The sequence below is a fragment of the Amblyomma maculatum genome, chromosome 1 (genome assembly GCF_055883805.1).
Source record: "Amblyomma maculatum isolate TAMU_Amacu chromosome 1, ASM5588380v1, whole genome shotgun sequence".
Classification (NCBI taxonomy): Eukaryota; Metazoa; Arthropoda; class Arachnida; order Ixodida; family Ixodidae; genus Amblyomma; species Amblyomma maculatum.
In genome coordinates, this window is record NC_139344.1 from 117754576 (window position 1) to 117770075 (window position 15500).

General features: G+C 43.3%; 1 long non-coding RNA gene across 1 annotated transcript in view; it reads left to right on the plus strand.

The window, feature by feature from the left end:
* Positions 1-246: 246 nt before the first annotated feature.
* Positions 247-15500, plus strand: part of LOC146203690 (uncharacterized) — a 371705-nt gene continuing 356451 nt past the window's right edge. Inside the window, exon 1 of the long non-coding RNA XR_014703906.1 lies at positions 247-297. This is a non-coding gene — a long non-coding RNA (uncharacterized LOC146203690). The remainder of the gene's footprint in view (positions 298-15500) is intronic.

Genomic DNA, 15500 nt, shown 5'->3' on the forward strand with positions numbered 1-15500 from the left:
TATTCCCTAACATTTTTTTTTTTCGATGTAGTTATACATCTCAAAATCTAATATCTCTGCACCCCAATTCTTGGCCGATCCCCCTGTGTGGGTATGTTCCATCTCATTAGAGGAGAACAACAACAACAGAATTGACCTTGGCCTCCCCATTTTGCTTTTTGCTTTTTTCCTTCGGATTATCGGATAGTGTCAGATGTGGGGTTAGATGACAGCTAGCGGCATGCAAGTAGCGGTAGCGGTGCGGGTGGTGCTTCGTTTTGCCCTAACCGAATTTACTGCAGCTGTTTGCCGGCGAAGGTAGGATCCGTGATTCTGTGCTCTGCGTTTCTGATAACGTCGCTTCATGACGCTGGCCAAGTGTGCGTTTCTGATGGCAAGAATTCATCGGCGGCCTTGGCGCTGTGAAGTGACTACGTCTCTGTTGTCGGCGGCAAACGGCAGCACATTTGAAAAGGGCGGTAAGTGCTTTTACGTTCATCTCGCAATTCTTTGCAGTGCTAGTATAAGGGCAGGCTTTTTGAAGCTCATTTTCTTTCCTTACGGTACTGAATCACGAATGTTACCTCTTCTTTTCGTGCTTTGTTTGTAGCCTGCCTTCGTGCGCAGCTAGCCCTTGCTTTAAAATTGGGCTGAACATGATACCCACTTACTCTGCCAATATGTGTCAGAAATATGGGAATACCAAAGAATGGGAACCTGTTGAACGCTGATGAGATTTCGTGGTTATCAGAGATGTGTGCTTTTGTTGCTGGCATGAAGTCGGCAACTTTCGTTATCACCTGTGCTACTCACTGGGCCATTAACTTCAAGGAGCATATGCTTGTTGCGGTGATCATTTTAGCTCATCTAAATTTTATTGTTTTTAGTTGGCTAATTACAATTCCTATAAGAAGAAAAATGCCTAAATGATTGAAGTCAGTGTGATAAGTTCTGCTAAAGAGGCACGCAGAGTACCGTGACCAAATATTGCGCTTGATTAGCCCGCATTTTCTTTCTTCCTGCTTGCTGGGCATCTTTTTCAAATTTTCAGTAGAATAAAGAGGGGTAGCCGATGCATGATTCCTTAGGGCAAGCTGTTGAATTCATATGTGATCGGGTCAATCTAGAAAACATGCTAGAGCAAACATTTTTTATTTTGTATTTAAAGTACTCATTCGATTCACTCACTTTGCTTTGGGATAACATTAAATCCTATTATTGCCTGTAAAGCCTGGCCCGCTACAATCATCTGCCCTATGTCAATTGCAAACATCCTTTGAAGTGAATACTATCAATTATTCGCTATGTAAATGTAGGTGTGCAAAACTTGTGAAATCAAGTGCAGTCTTAGCTTACGTTCACGTCAGCTGAGCCGCTGATTGGTTTAACGCTTTTGCGACCAGCAGTCGCGCGACTGGAAATCGAGCAGTGCTCGAACAGCCCACGGCGGTCGCTTTTCGACCGATGCGACCATTTGCGACAGTCGCTTTTCGACCAAAACGGTCGCACGACCGCTACGAGTACAGCTATTTTAGTTAGAATGAATGCCCACTTATTACTAAAAATGCGGGAGGCAACCAATGTTTGCCATTTTGCTTGCGTAAATGCATTGATGGTTTTTTGATACCTGAAGGTGACAATGAACTCTATATGAATGTGGGCAGTTTGAATTATTGACTGCAATTAATATTTGAATAGTATGTTCGTTTTCAAAATAATTTTAATTTTCTTGATTTCAGTAAGCTAAAGGAGTGAGATGGGGGGGGGGGGGGGGGGTCCACTTGAGAATGTTTTTTTTTTTTTCTTTTCAGTGGAAGAAGACTGAACAGCAATGAAAGCTAGATGGTTTTCTAAGGTCAGTGCATTTTGGATGTGGCTATCCAGGAGCCTTGGCGCTGTACAGAACAACGCCTACAAAGAAAAGTAAAGGGGCCAGAGCCTAAGCGGTGAGCATTGGGGTGTCATTTTAGGGAGGATGCTTGATGTTCATATATTTTCAGTCTAGTGTTATGTATTTTTTAGTCTTCATTTTTAAATTTGTTTTTAATTTGCCTTCATCGAAAAGTGCCTGCCACAGCCAGGATATGATCCTGCATCTTTGAACGCACTGATCTTGTGCCCTAACCTTGTTTACCACTGTGGCAGGTCACTAATGGCTAGGAATATCACTAGCTTGTAAGATGCACTTTGTCTTCATCACACCTTTTAAACTTGAGTGGTATTCCCGTGGGTAATTACGGTAAGGATGGATGTGAAAAGGTGTGCAACATCACCAGCCGGCAGGCAAACTCGCCCCTGCTCCCTAATTCACACATTTACACGGTTAACGGAGAGTTGCTAAGAGTGATGCCGTTGTTTCTAGCCGTGCTGCGTACGACAGGAACAGCAAAGTAAACAGGAGCAAAAAAAAAAGCGCAAAATAAAATACACTAGTCCGAAAGAGAAGAGGCGCACAAAATAAAGGTAGAGTACAAAAGACAGGGGTGGGGCAGATATCTGCTCAGACCCTGCTGCCTATTTTTTTTTTTTTATCTCTCGGGGACTCTGGGAGCTTATATGCCTGCTGGCCGAGATGGCAGCTGCCACCAGCCACTGGCAGCTGTGACGTCGCCCAGCTTCTCGGAGGCGTCACATGAACACTATCCCCCTGCCTTTGCTTAGAGAGGGATTCAGCCGTCTTTGTGAATACTGCTCTAAAGGGACACTGCAGCACTTTTTGCAGAAATAGAGATTTTCATGGCTTATAACAGTTTCTCACGCCGCGAACTCAACTATATAATTAAATTTAGGCAGAAACAAGCGCCAATTGTCTTGTATGTTTTAGTTAAAATATGCGACCGGCACTTCCGGTACCTCGAGACACGCCGCGGGCTGCGCCGCCGCCTACGATTGGTCGAGCTGTCGTGACGTGGTCGTGAGGACTCGAGACGCTGTTGATATGCATCTTACGCTGCGCGGCATGTAGATCGCAGCCGTCACAGTTCTCTGCTACATTATAAAAGCTGTTGTGGCACTCTAAAGTGACTATCTGGGTCTCATCATATGTATACGCACCAGATACAGCCACAAACGACGCAGTATCGACGAAGTGAAGGCCAGCCATCGGCGTCTACTGGTACCGAAATGTGTCTCTGGCATGTAGAGCAGCATTTTGCAAAGCTGCATATGTTTTTATTAGCTGAAATTAGATGTATGTGTGGGAGCGTTTCTACGACGAAGCACTTCTAACATTACCTTTTCCAACTCGGAGGCAGATTCAGGCATCTCTAACTCACTACCTAGTAGAGAAGTGACGAAGCCCGTTGTGGTGTTTACTAATTGTTGCCTGACTTGCTGCGTGCGAACCGAGTACTTGGTGTATTCTTGAATGTGGTGTAGAGTGTTTTCGGTTCTATCGAGACATGGTGAGACCGATGATTCGGAACTGCATGTTCCAGCCACATATTTTGAATCTAACAAAAACAAGCGTCTTCCAGCGGCTTCCAGTGCGAAACCAGTAAGTTTTTCATGCGGGTTTCGCACTGGATCTGCTGGGGACGCTGGAGGTCTGTAATATTCACTGGAGGAGTGACGGGAAGACACTTGTTGCACTGGTACGATGGGAGAAAAATGCTGGAATTAGCTTTTTGACGTTTGGTTGTGTCGATGGCATCCGCAATGCACTGGGAGAAGCGCTGAATGTGCGCTGTGGCGCTGGGAACCGGCGGCACTAGTTTTTGCAATAGGGATGCGGCAGTGGAATATCCTATTTTAGCTTTCATATGTGCGCCGAGCCACAGCAGTATATTCGGAATATTGCTTTGTATGGCTATGCTCGAGTGGTAACTATACGGGAAGCTTGAAGCGCAAGAGATAGCCTAGGCTCGCAGCCGCTGGTGGAAACCCTCCTTCCGAAAGGGAACTGCCCAAATTCGCTGGTGGTCAGTAAAAGAAAACTTGGGTACATGTTCTCTGCTCGTCTGTATTTTTTTTTCGCGCGAATAATCGTATTTTCGCCTAGGCCATTATATTCTTTCACTATAGGTGTTTATATATTGCTAGAAAACAAATCTTCCAGGTGCATTGCAGCTGCTCTCAGAATACAACATACTGAATTCAGCAATTATTGCAGTTTCCATTGCCCAGTAATATGGTCTGCGTAAACTTGTCGCTTTTCACAGAAGCGATCCACTGCGCTCGGAGCTTTTTGTCTTGCGGGAACTTGTGAAAACTGACATATCGACGCGCCCGAAGGTGCTCGTACACCAGAAGGCACAGCAGTACCGAATGTAGGGACGGGTGCTCAACTAAAGCGACACGTTGAACTTCAGCAACCTCGAAACACGAGCAATAACACAGGCTAAAAACCGCACTCGGGCTGCTGGGGGTGCCTGGCCTATTCTCATGGTGACGTCACGCATGCCGGCGCTGGTGAGGGAAGTTTGAACGATGCACTTTCACTCGGCGACTGCTCTGATGTTTTCGCTATAATCGTAAAGTAACTTCACAGACATCTTGCAACACATCCTGAAAAATATTAGGAGCGAATTTCAGAGAGCAGCAGCAGCATGCCTCGAAATTGAGACTAGTTCACCTGTCACTTGTATTATCGAGCCTGCTATCTTGCCGGCTGGCCCCAGTCTCTACTTCCTGTTTCACCTTCCACTGAAAGACAGATGGCTGTTTCACCACTGTACTGCATGCATCTGCCTCTCATGGCAGTGTGTGTGCACCGTGTAAATAGGCATTCTAAGTGCAATACTATATGAAGGTATTGAGCTTTGCCACAGGCAAGGGAGGTGACTGCTGATCACTCTTAACGTACACATTCAATGATGATGGTGTGTGGCCTTTAGTGTGTGCATGCTGTTGTAAAGTGTGCTTGGAAACTTCAAACGGCTTTTTTAGAGACTCGCGGAGTAGTTGCATTCAAGGTATTACACTAACAGCAAATCTGAATGAAAAATGAATGTGCTTTGCACATCAAATAGCACACTGGGATGGGTTAGCTGCTTGAAGAGCAGTGTGCCATGTGACCATGGGGTTTTCTTTTTCACTTGAATTGTTCACTAACAGCACCGTGTAGTAAGTAGTATTGCGGTCAACCCTTGCGATTGGCTCTTCTGTCATTATAATTTTCTATTTTGAAGTGCTCGTTGTGGTGTGTGAGTTAAAAAGAATCTGTATATTCTGGTCTAATATAATCTGCCTTCTTCTGGCTATAGCCATCCGCAAAGGTATGCATGCATAATCTTTACGAACGCACAGTTTTTCTGGTGGAAAATTGTGTCTCTCATGCTGGCACATAATGTATTGTAGTCTGATGGCCTGTGGTGAAACATTTTCTGTCTGCAAGCTAAACAACAAAGGTTGCTACATGTGTATAGTACATCTGAAAATATATTCTTTTCTATGACGAAAAAATAGTGAGTAGAGCACACGTTCACCTCGTGTATTGACAACATTCATGCATGCGTTTTTTATGAGCACCTATATGTTCATGTCTGCACAATTTGTTCATATCTGCAGCCGGCAGAAATCGGCGGTTTGAAGGGGTGGAGTGAGATTGAAACGGCTTTACTGGCAAACTAGAAAACAGAACAAGGCCCGAATGCCACCGAGAGCTTCAATTTATTAAGTTGTTGTGTGTACTAGCCACACACAGGGTTTAGTGCTTGTGTTTGAAACTACTCTCTCGCCAATGTCTGTCTAGCGCTTTTCAATGTGAGACATTTCGTTCTTGGCTACCTTTGCTGCTGCGCTGTCTTAATATTTCTTTGGTACCTTGCTGGGGTGGTGTGGAGGCTAGGGCGCCTGACTACTGTTCCCAAGGAAGCGGGATCGAATCCCGGCCTCGGCGGCCGCTTTTTGGTGGAGGAAAAAAGCAAGGTGCTCGCGTGCTGTGCGATGTCAGTGCATGTTAAAGGACCTCAGGTGGTCGAAATTTCCGGAGTCCTTCTCTACGGCGTTTCTCATAGCCTGAGTCACTTTGGGAGTTAAAGCCCACAAACATATTTCTTTGGTAGTTGCCCACTGAGGTGGCTTGATAGCTCTCATATTTTCTTGGCTCTGTTGAAATACAGCTGTTGAAATACACTGAGGGTATTTTGCTTTTGTGCAATTTTCAGGCTTATTTTTGAAAGCTTTTAAAGCATATTTGCTATCGTGTAACGCTAGTCTTAACCTGACTTTGCATTTCCCTTCAATTTGGTTTGGTGGCACTTGTTCATCAGTGACACTTGAACTGCTGTATACCCTGCTACTATGTTAATAGTTTTCTGTGGAGCTCAAATGGAAGCTTCGTATTGAATACCAACTGGCTTTTGCCACAGCACCATAAAAGCCAGGTACAGCCACTGCTGAACCTGAAATGCAGATATGTTCTGTTTTATAAATGGTCACCAATTACATGTTTGTCTCAACATAGTATTGAGCATATATTCACATGTTCCAGGAGCTACTACCATGAAGCTTGCACTCTCCTTGGTGACTCTGTGCCACAGAACTGTAGAGGAGCCTTCAGCTCTACGTAAATGGGCCCACAGGTTAGTGCACAGATTAATGTTTACTTAATATAAGCACTGTGGCTTTCTGTACTGGCTTATACTCAGGCACTGTGGACCATAATGGTACGTTCCACTGTAAAGAGCACTGATTAGGACTCTTGAAAGTACTTTTTCAGCTTTGAGTGCTTTCCACCGACATGGCAGGAATAAGATCACAGGTATTTTGTGGTCAGCGTTGCGGTTGTAAGAACACTACAGGCTTGTCCCTCTTGAAAAATGGAGTCTGCAGTAATTCATATAAGCATAAAACACAGTACCCTTGCTTTTCTTTTGCTTTCATTGCCAATGCTTACAGTGGTGGCATCTAAGCATCAGTTTGCAGACTAATATTAAGCGGAGCCGGCCACTGTGACCTACTTTCCCACAGGCTCTTGGTTGGTCTTATATAATGATTTCCTAATTGTCTCTGGAGCCGATTTTTGTTTTCCTAGCCACACTTTCATCGTCATCGTTGCAGCAGTTGGCCGCGAATGCTTGAAGGCCACCCTCTGGCCTTACTGGTGATGGCTGTGGGAAGATTTGTTTTCTTTTTCGAATGAGAAAGCTTCAGTCAGCATAAAGTTGCGAACATTCTCTGTTTATAGCAATGTTCGCAGTAAATATTCATAGGCTTGTTGTGCTCATGTGGCCAGAGTTTCTGCGTCCAATGATTTGTGTTGGTTTTATTGTTAACCAACCCAGTGAGCCCAATTTCATGCCCCTGCTTAACCTTGTGTGAATTATGATGCAAGTGGGATAATTGGAGGGCAACCTACAATATATTTATTCGTGAGGGTAAAGTTTTATGGTTATATTTATGCCTGATTTGGTGGCAGTGTCAAGTAGAAGGAAGCTGTGAGATATGTATTGTTCAATTGCAAAGCTAAATAGAAGCCAAGGTTTGCCATCTTTCGGACATGCATTCTTGCCATGTACTTGTAGAGTAGCAGTCATCGAAGACAATAATTTGTGTGCTTTAAGGTCAAAATTTGTTTCCATAATTTGATGCATTGACAGCACTGTAATTTAATTATGAGGTAGACTACAATATATTTATTCGTGAGGTTAAAGCTTTATGAATATATTTATGCCCGATTTGGTGGCAGTGTGAAGTAGAAGGAAGCTGTGAGATATGTCTTGTTCAATTACAAAGCTAAATAGAAGCCAAGGTTTGCCATCTTTCGGACATGCATTCTTGCCGTGTACTTGTAGAGTAGCAGTCATGGAAGACAATAATTTGTGTGCTTTAAAGTCAAAATTTGTTTCCATGATGTGATGCATTGACAGCATTGTAATTTAATTATGAGTTAGACTGCATTTAGGAGAAGTACTTGAGCATTACATTTTGTGACTTGGGCAAAGGAAGTTGTGAGCATCTCACATAGATCAAATCCGCGCTGTGTGACAAAGCAAGACACCCAACAGTGTGCCATCTGCAGAATTTGTTTTGCAAAGTGAGGTCTGTTTTTTCTATACCGGTCTCTTGAGTTTCACAAGCCATCCCGTGATGAAGTTGATAATGTCACCATGAGCATACAACCATTTTCAGTTCTCTGATTAGTTTACCGTCAACAAGCTTCAGTCTATGTTTGCTGTAAATAACATCTTCCTAATTTTGATTGAAACAATGCATTTTTAAAGTACATATTAAGAGGTTCTCTTTACATGATACTCATTGCTGTTGATCACTTCAATGAAAAGGCGTGTTTTAGTGTACAATAATAATGTCTTGCACTATTGTAGTTGGTAAAAGTTGAAAACTATTTTATTTGCAACAGCGTACAATAATAATGTCTTGCACTATTATAGATGTCAAGAGTTAAAAACTATTTTATTTGCAACATCTTAAAAGTGTTTCAGGTTGTCTTCTAACTGGTTATAATTTGGACATCCATGGCTCAGCACGAATGGAAAGAAACAGCGCTGCTAAGACGAGACAGGAGAGCAGACAAACATATGTGCTGATTATCAACCAAATGATTTATAGCTACAAGTGAGGCAGCATATAAGGAATTAAAAACAGGACGAGTAAAAAAAAATCTCAACTACACACGCGATTGAAAAAACCATTAACACAGATCAAGATATGCGCATTCTTTTGAAGAGAGAGCTATCGATGGGCTGCTGATGCACAAGTAACGTAGCTTTTTTTATACTGTAAGCCTCGGAAATGAGCATCGTGGTCTCGTCTATATCAGGCGATGATAACGATCCGAATGAAATCAGCTTCACGATCTTCACATTCTGCACAATGCATGGCCAAATGGTTTCTGCGTGACCTGTTCTCTATATCCTTTGCATGTTCACGTAGTCTGTCATTGATGCAGCATCAATTATCACCTATGTAGAAACGACCGCATGATGTCTGAAGGTTATAGACAACGCCAATTTAGCAGGGAACAAACTTCTCCTTGTTTACTTGCTTGCACAAACCGCTTGTTCCTGGACGGAAAAACAACCTAATGCCTGCTTTGCTTAGTCTTTTTCAGGCTGTGCAAAACTTTATACACGTAGAGAGAATACATATTTCCATTTCCTTTGCCCCACAGGGACACCTTGTGTAAGCTAGGCATTGGTGCTTGGCGCCACCACGGACCCCTAGCCCCCATACCGAAGCTGTTATCCGCACCGTGGCGATAAGTTGAGAAGTGGAGGGAAGAAATCTTGAACGGTGGCGGTCGAGGTCGGGGTCAACCCTCGGCAGACGGGCTTTTCGTCTGTCTACCAGGCGAAGTGCCCTGGGACCTTCCTTTGCATATAAGGGTAAAACAGGCGACATAATTTTAGGAACCCTTAGCCCATACATGACATAAGAATAAATTGGCAAAAAAAAATCTGATCAACCCCTGAAAAGGGTTCGCACCGAAGTAAAGAAACTGACCTCACAGAAACCGGAAACATTTCCCACTGAAGAGTTGATAGCCAACCTGTCCGCTTTTGTCATTGCGAAAATGCTCAAGAACATCACAGGCAAGAGCTACAAAGCCAGGAAACAGCAAAACGGACTCCTCCTTTTTGAAGTAGTAATCAAAGACCAAAGTTAAAGTTTGCTATGTCTGGAAAGCATTGGCGAGTTGAGTGTACAAGTCACTCCTCACCGCACCCTCAACCAAACAAAGGGAGTGATATCTGAATACGAACTGCTACAAAGTACTGACGGCGAAATGGAAGAACTAGCTGAACAGGGAGTCATTGCTACCATGTGAAGAAGCAATGCGGAGATAAAAATGAAACACATTGTCCTAACATTTAGCACTACAACTCTGTCAGAATCGATCCATGCAGCCTACAACAGCTGTAAATCCGCCCTAACATCCCGAATCCCAGGCGATGCTTTAAGTGCCAACGCTTCGTACACAGCTTCTTGGCTTGCCGAGGCAAACCCACTTGTCTTACATGTGAAGAAAGCTCACATGCCGACGACAAATGTGAACGCATACCGAAATATGTGAACTGCAGTGGCGCTCACAGCGCATATTCCAGGTCATGCCCAGTGTGGAAGACAGAGAAAGAAATAATCAGCCTGAAAATCATCGAGAATCTATCATACCTTGAGGCAAAAAAACGTGTCACTTTTAAACTAGGCACATATTCTGAAATGGTGACACGGGGACAGTCACCGCTGTCAGACCTGGCGTCGACATTGAAGTCCCCACCCCAGAAGCCGGTGGCACTGCCCAGAGGGCTGAGACTTTCGCGAGAGGATCACGCGATCCTCATCACACTCTCAAGCACAACCTTCAGGGGCGGCCCCCTCAGCGACACACCCAGAACAGCTCTACTGAGCTGGACCTGCTGCCCAACCCCACTAAGAAAGCAACTCCTGTACCAAGCGACTCTGCCGCTCCCACAAAACACAAAAAGAGCTAATTGACATCTAGAATATGTCTAGGCCAAGAAATGGGCACTTCTAAAAGAAGTCTCATTAGCGACGTTCTGTAGACCCAAGAGCTACAAGCCTTCCTGTAGCTCCGATTTAGCTCTGCTAATGCTACGCCAGTAGAAGTCTTGAAAACTTCTCGCCTAGAAAATTTTTATACTTGTTCTAGACATTGCTTCTAGCTGTAGCTCTGCTATAGCTGTGCTAGTAGACATCTTTAAACCCTCTTGGCTAGAACGTTTCTATTCTTGTTTTAGATGGGTAACGATTTGCAGTTTCTGCTCATTGTCCTCAATTCTGCATGTGAGGTCACACAGTGCTCTGCTTTGAGAGCTTTTTTTTCTAAATTTAATGAAATTACTGTTAACTGGCGAAAAGGCGAATTGATGAAGGCTTGCACTTTGTACAACACAATAAGACACAGCTAGAGATGGCACAAAATCAGTTGGGCTTAAGAGAATTAAAATTTTAAATTTTTTTTATAGAATTTTAAATTTTACTCCTTTACCACTCCACCGATTATGTGCCATCTCTAGCTGTTTCTTATAGTGCGGTAGAAAATGCAAGCCTTCAACAATTCACCCTCTCCCCAGTTACCTGTAAAATTTAAAATTTAGAAAAAAGTGCTCTCAAAGCAGACTATTGTGCGATATTACATGCAGAATTGAGGACAATGAGCCCAAACTACAAATCGCTACACTCAATAGTGAATGCACATGCTGAATGTATGAAGAACCCATGCTTCTCCAGTCCGAATTTTTATTGCACTCCATTTACAAAAGTAAAAGCAATCAGCAAATAAACTTGTTGACAGTATGGATTTGAGAAGCCTTTTTTGAAGATTCTTCTGCAAAAGTAAATTCCAAACAACCTGCACTGGCAAAAAACAGTCAAGTTACAGGCATGCATGCAAATGCACTGGTGTAAACTCACTGGAACCATCCGCCCATAAGGTTCTGCATAAAAATATTTTTTATAACTTGCACAGATATATAAAATCATAATGCACACTGAAGGCATTGGCTGATGAGCTAAATTCAATGGCTTATCATAAACTCCAGGTTCTGCATTTTCCAGGAGTCTGTAAGACAGACAAGATTCCAGCAACCTGCAAAGACACAAAAAAAAGCTGAAAATAATCAAACGAGCCAAAGGCAGTGGCAGTTGAGCTACGTGCCTGAGTTTAGTGGGGTTTTTAAGAAAAGAAACATATGCACGGAGAAAGGAAACACCAAAATACGGTGATACCACTAGCATCTATTCAAAACGCCCGGACCTACCATGAACGCCATTGAAATCATTCACCTAGTAGGCCATGCATTAAAAAAAAAGATCCCTCATAGCTCGCACCACAAAACGAGGTCGAGGCAGTGACCTTATGCTTCTGGCACTGACCTACCGTGAACTTCAAGAACAGTCTTTTCTAGTATGTTTAAGAGAAGAAAACTTTATTCACTCTGTGCATACACAGAAAACCTTAAAGTGAGCTGAGGTTACTGATTTGAAAACGCTACGGTGCAAAGATGACAACAAAAACGAATAGGACACCATATGCGCACAACTACCAACTATTTATTGGAAGAAAACACGAATATTCTACATCTGATGCCCGTGAAGTGCCGCAACGTTTTTGAATAGACTCATATAATTCCACATCTTCAACACGATCATTAGCAACAAAATAACTCCTCAAGATATAGTATTACTTCAGTTCTACATTTTCTACCGCACATACTTAGCACGCATCAGTGAAGTTAACAAAGCCAATACAATACAGCTAAGTTGCTTGTTGGGCGAGTTGGTTGGACAGTACGTTAAAACAGCGCTAGAAACATGGCCAGATAGAAAGACAAACACGCAATGTGTGTTTGTCTTTCTATCTACCCGTGTTTCTAGCGCGCTAGTTTGACGCATCTGCGGCTCAACTTCGGCGTGCTGCTTTCACCATACAAGTGGAAAGTTACTTACTGTTGAGAAATATAAGCTCCATATCACATCGCAGCAGTGGTTGTAAAATACAGTGCGGGAAAGCTGCAAAATCAGCGTAAATGCCCAAGCGCGGGAAACAAAGACAGCACACCGAACACACACCACCGAGACCACGTTGAGTGACCGTTGAGCATGTCGAAAGACGAGAAAAGATGAGTTGAACGATCTCTGCGCGCGGGTAGCAAGCCATCGCTAGCGACTGCAGCGCCAAAATGGTAATAAAGCAAACTTGGCCTACAAAACCCAACTATTACAAAAACAATTATGAGTTTAATTTTATTTTTAATTTAAATTGTATGCTTTGCAAAGAAACAAGGAAAAAAAGCCTGAATCAATGAAGCAATGTTGACAAATTGTAAATTGCATCGGCATCGAGCAGAGCGCCACCACGCAGCAGGCTTAAGCGTGCGGAACGATGTTTGAGCGTACGATCCGCTCTCCTGCTGACTGTACTCTTGCTCAAACAACAGTGCGGCGGTTTTCTCGTCCTCACAGGCAAGCCGGAGTAGAAGCATGTCATTCGCGTGCCTCCGTCGTCTTTCAGGACCCGTATGCTACCCAAGTGCGGCCTTACGAGCGGCAATACGGTGGTTTTCTGGTGTTGGCCAGGCAAGCTGGAATGAAGAGGCATTCGTAGCATGAAAAAGTGTTGTCATTCGCGTGCCTCCCCTCGTCTTTCAGGACCGGTGTGCAATCCATGCAGCCTTACGAGCTGTAGGTTAGCTGGACCGTAAATGACGGGGCTTCGGTTCCCGCTAGAACGAACCGCAGTTTCAAAGTTCGAGATTATTTTAAAGCGGTCTCTTACCTTCTGTTCCTGATTATCAAATAATCAAGACGAGACAATGGAATAATGCAAAGCTGTCTAACAATTTATGTGCCGTAATTATTGTTTAATTCCGTGCCTGCAATAAAACATGCGTAGAAAATGTTTGCTGTGATTCGTGAACATTCTTTGAATAGGGATTCAACATTGTGAACAGGTGGAACATGGAGTATTTTTTGCGGACGTTTAGAAGTTAGTAAATCCTTTCTACAATAGTATTTATGAAAAGTTTCTGAGTAAACATCGCTGAGAGAGAGGACTTTGGAAAAATATCTAATTGACGTCTCCAAAAAACATATCTGAGATGTCTTTGAAAAGGCGTCTTAGTATAGACGTGCTAAAGAAGTTTTCCAGGAAACTTCTTTCCGTCGACGTCTGTGAGACGTTTTGTTCTAGAACAAGATATTTGTAGCCTTGCAGAGCTGTTTAAAGAAGTTTATTAGACGTTATGTGTTTCGTGGGGCTGGAGCAGGGCCTGGTTCAGGGGTGCCAACAAAAAAGATTCATGCGAAAGCCACTGGCCATCGTAACAGTGAAGCACCCTCCACGTCCACCGTAGAGGATATGGAGGTCAGTGAGAGCCTACCGACTTCCAGAACTCAAACATCCGCGGAAATCCGGCCCCACGAAAGTGGCAATGGATTCAACTCCTAGTTCGCCACCGCTGCAGTGGTGGCCAGATTCTCTAGCAAGAAAAGGGAAACCGCGAGACACCGCTCCTGAAATTATATAACTTCCCCATCCCCAGCTTATCATAATGGCATATATAGTACAATGGAATTGTAGAGGTTTACATGGAAATTACAGACATCACAGATCTACTCAAAACAATGGCACCAACAGCTTTTTGCCTTCAAGAAACAAACCTTGAGCCACAACACACAAACATTCTAAAAAATATAACACCTTCCGAACAGATATAGTCCAAGATAACAGATTGTCAGTAGGCGTCGCAGTAATAACACAAAGTGACGTCCCTGCCACAGAAATACCCCTGCAATTGAACTTTGAATTTGTAGCTGTAAACATTATAAGCCATAAAACGCTAACCATATGTTCTGTTTATATACTAACACACCTCACAGTTACCATTCATGATTAAGAATACCTCGTTAAACAGTTACCGGAGCCATATGTGATGGTTGGGGACTTTAACGCTTATTCTCCCTTTTGGAGGAGTGAGCACACTGACACAAGAGATCAAATTATAGAGGATGATTTTAATTAGCAAATGATATATGTAATTAAACACAGGAAAGGCCATATATTGCTGCCACAGCTCGGGCAAAATGAGCTGTTTCAATTTAGCTTTTTCATCACCATCCATTTTTAACTATTTTAACTGGGAGGTTTTAGATGATCTCAGGGGGAGTGACCATTTACCTGCCATTTTAAAGTTATCATCATCCATATCCATAATTTCAGCAAGGCCACGGAGATGGAAGCTCCACCTAGCGGATTGGGCAGTTTTTAAAACTTATGCGACATTAGAAAAACAATACGCCGAAGAAGCAACTATAGAAGAAATAAATGAAAGGTTTTCAAATTGCATACTATCAGCAGCTTTAATAGCCATCCCCCAGATATCTGAACATGCAAACAAAAACAAAGTGTGGTGGACGGAGGAATGTAAAGCAGCAAAAAAACTACATGGGGCACCCGCTGTAGGTATCCAACTACAGAGAACCTAATCAAATTTAGAAAGGCTAGAGCCAGAGCAAGATACATCCGGAGAAACTCAGAAAAAATGTAATGGAAAAAATATGTATCCTCCATAAACAGCTCTATACCTTAAAGAAGCTGTGGGAACAAGTCCGAAAGTTCACTGGCAATTATACCTCATTCACTTTTCCAATGTTGACAACGCCCGGAACACAAACAACACTAGAAAATCAGGCAAACATTTTAGGTGAACATTTCTATAATGTTTCGATATCTTCAAATTATACCCCCAGGTCAGGCGGCCCCAAGGCCTCTCACCACGCGGTGAGGGCAAACACAAACGTACCTGTGCGGTCCACACGGGCGTCCAGCGTGTCAAAAGACGCGATGGACACAAGCCAAGGCAGTCCTGTGCTGTCGACGTCGGACGGCCGGCGCAGCTCCTTGGATTGACAAAAAAGATATAAGCCCCGAATCAGAGGGCCCGAAAACAAAACTTAGCCTTCTCTACTCATTTATGACAAAATGGCTTTTATACAATGGAACTGCAGAGGACTTATTAACCTAATATGAATGACATAAAACACTTATTAACCACTCACTCACCACTATCCTTGTGTTCGCAAAAAACAGATTTAGG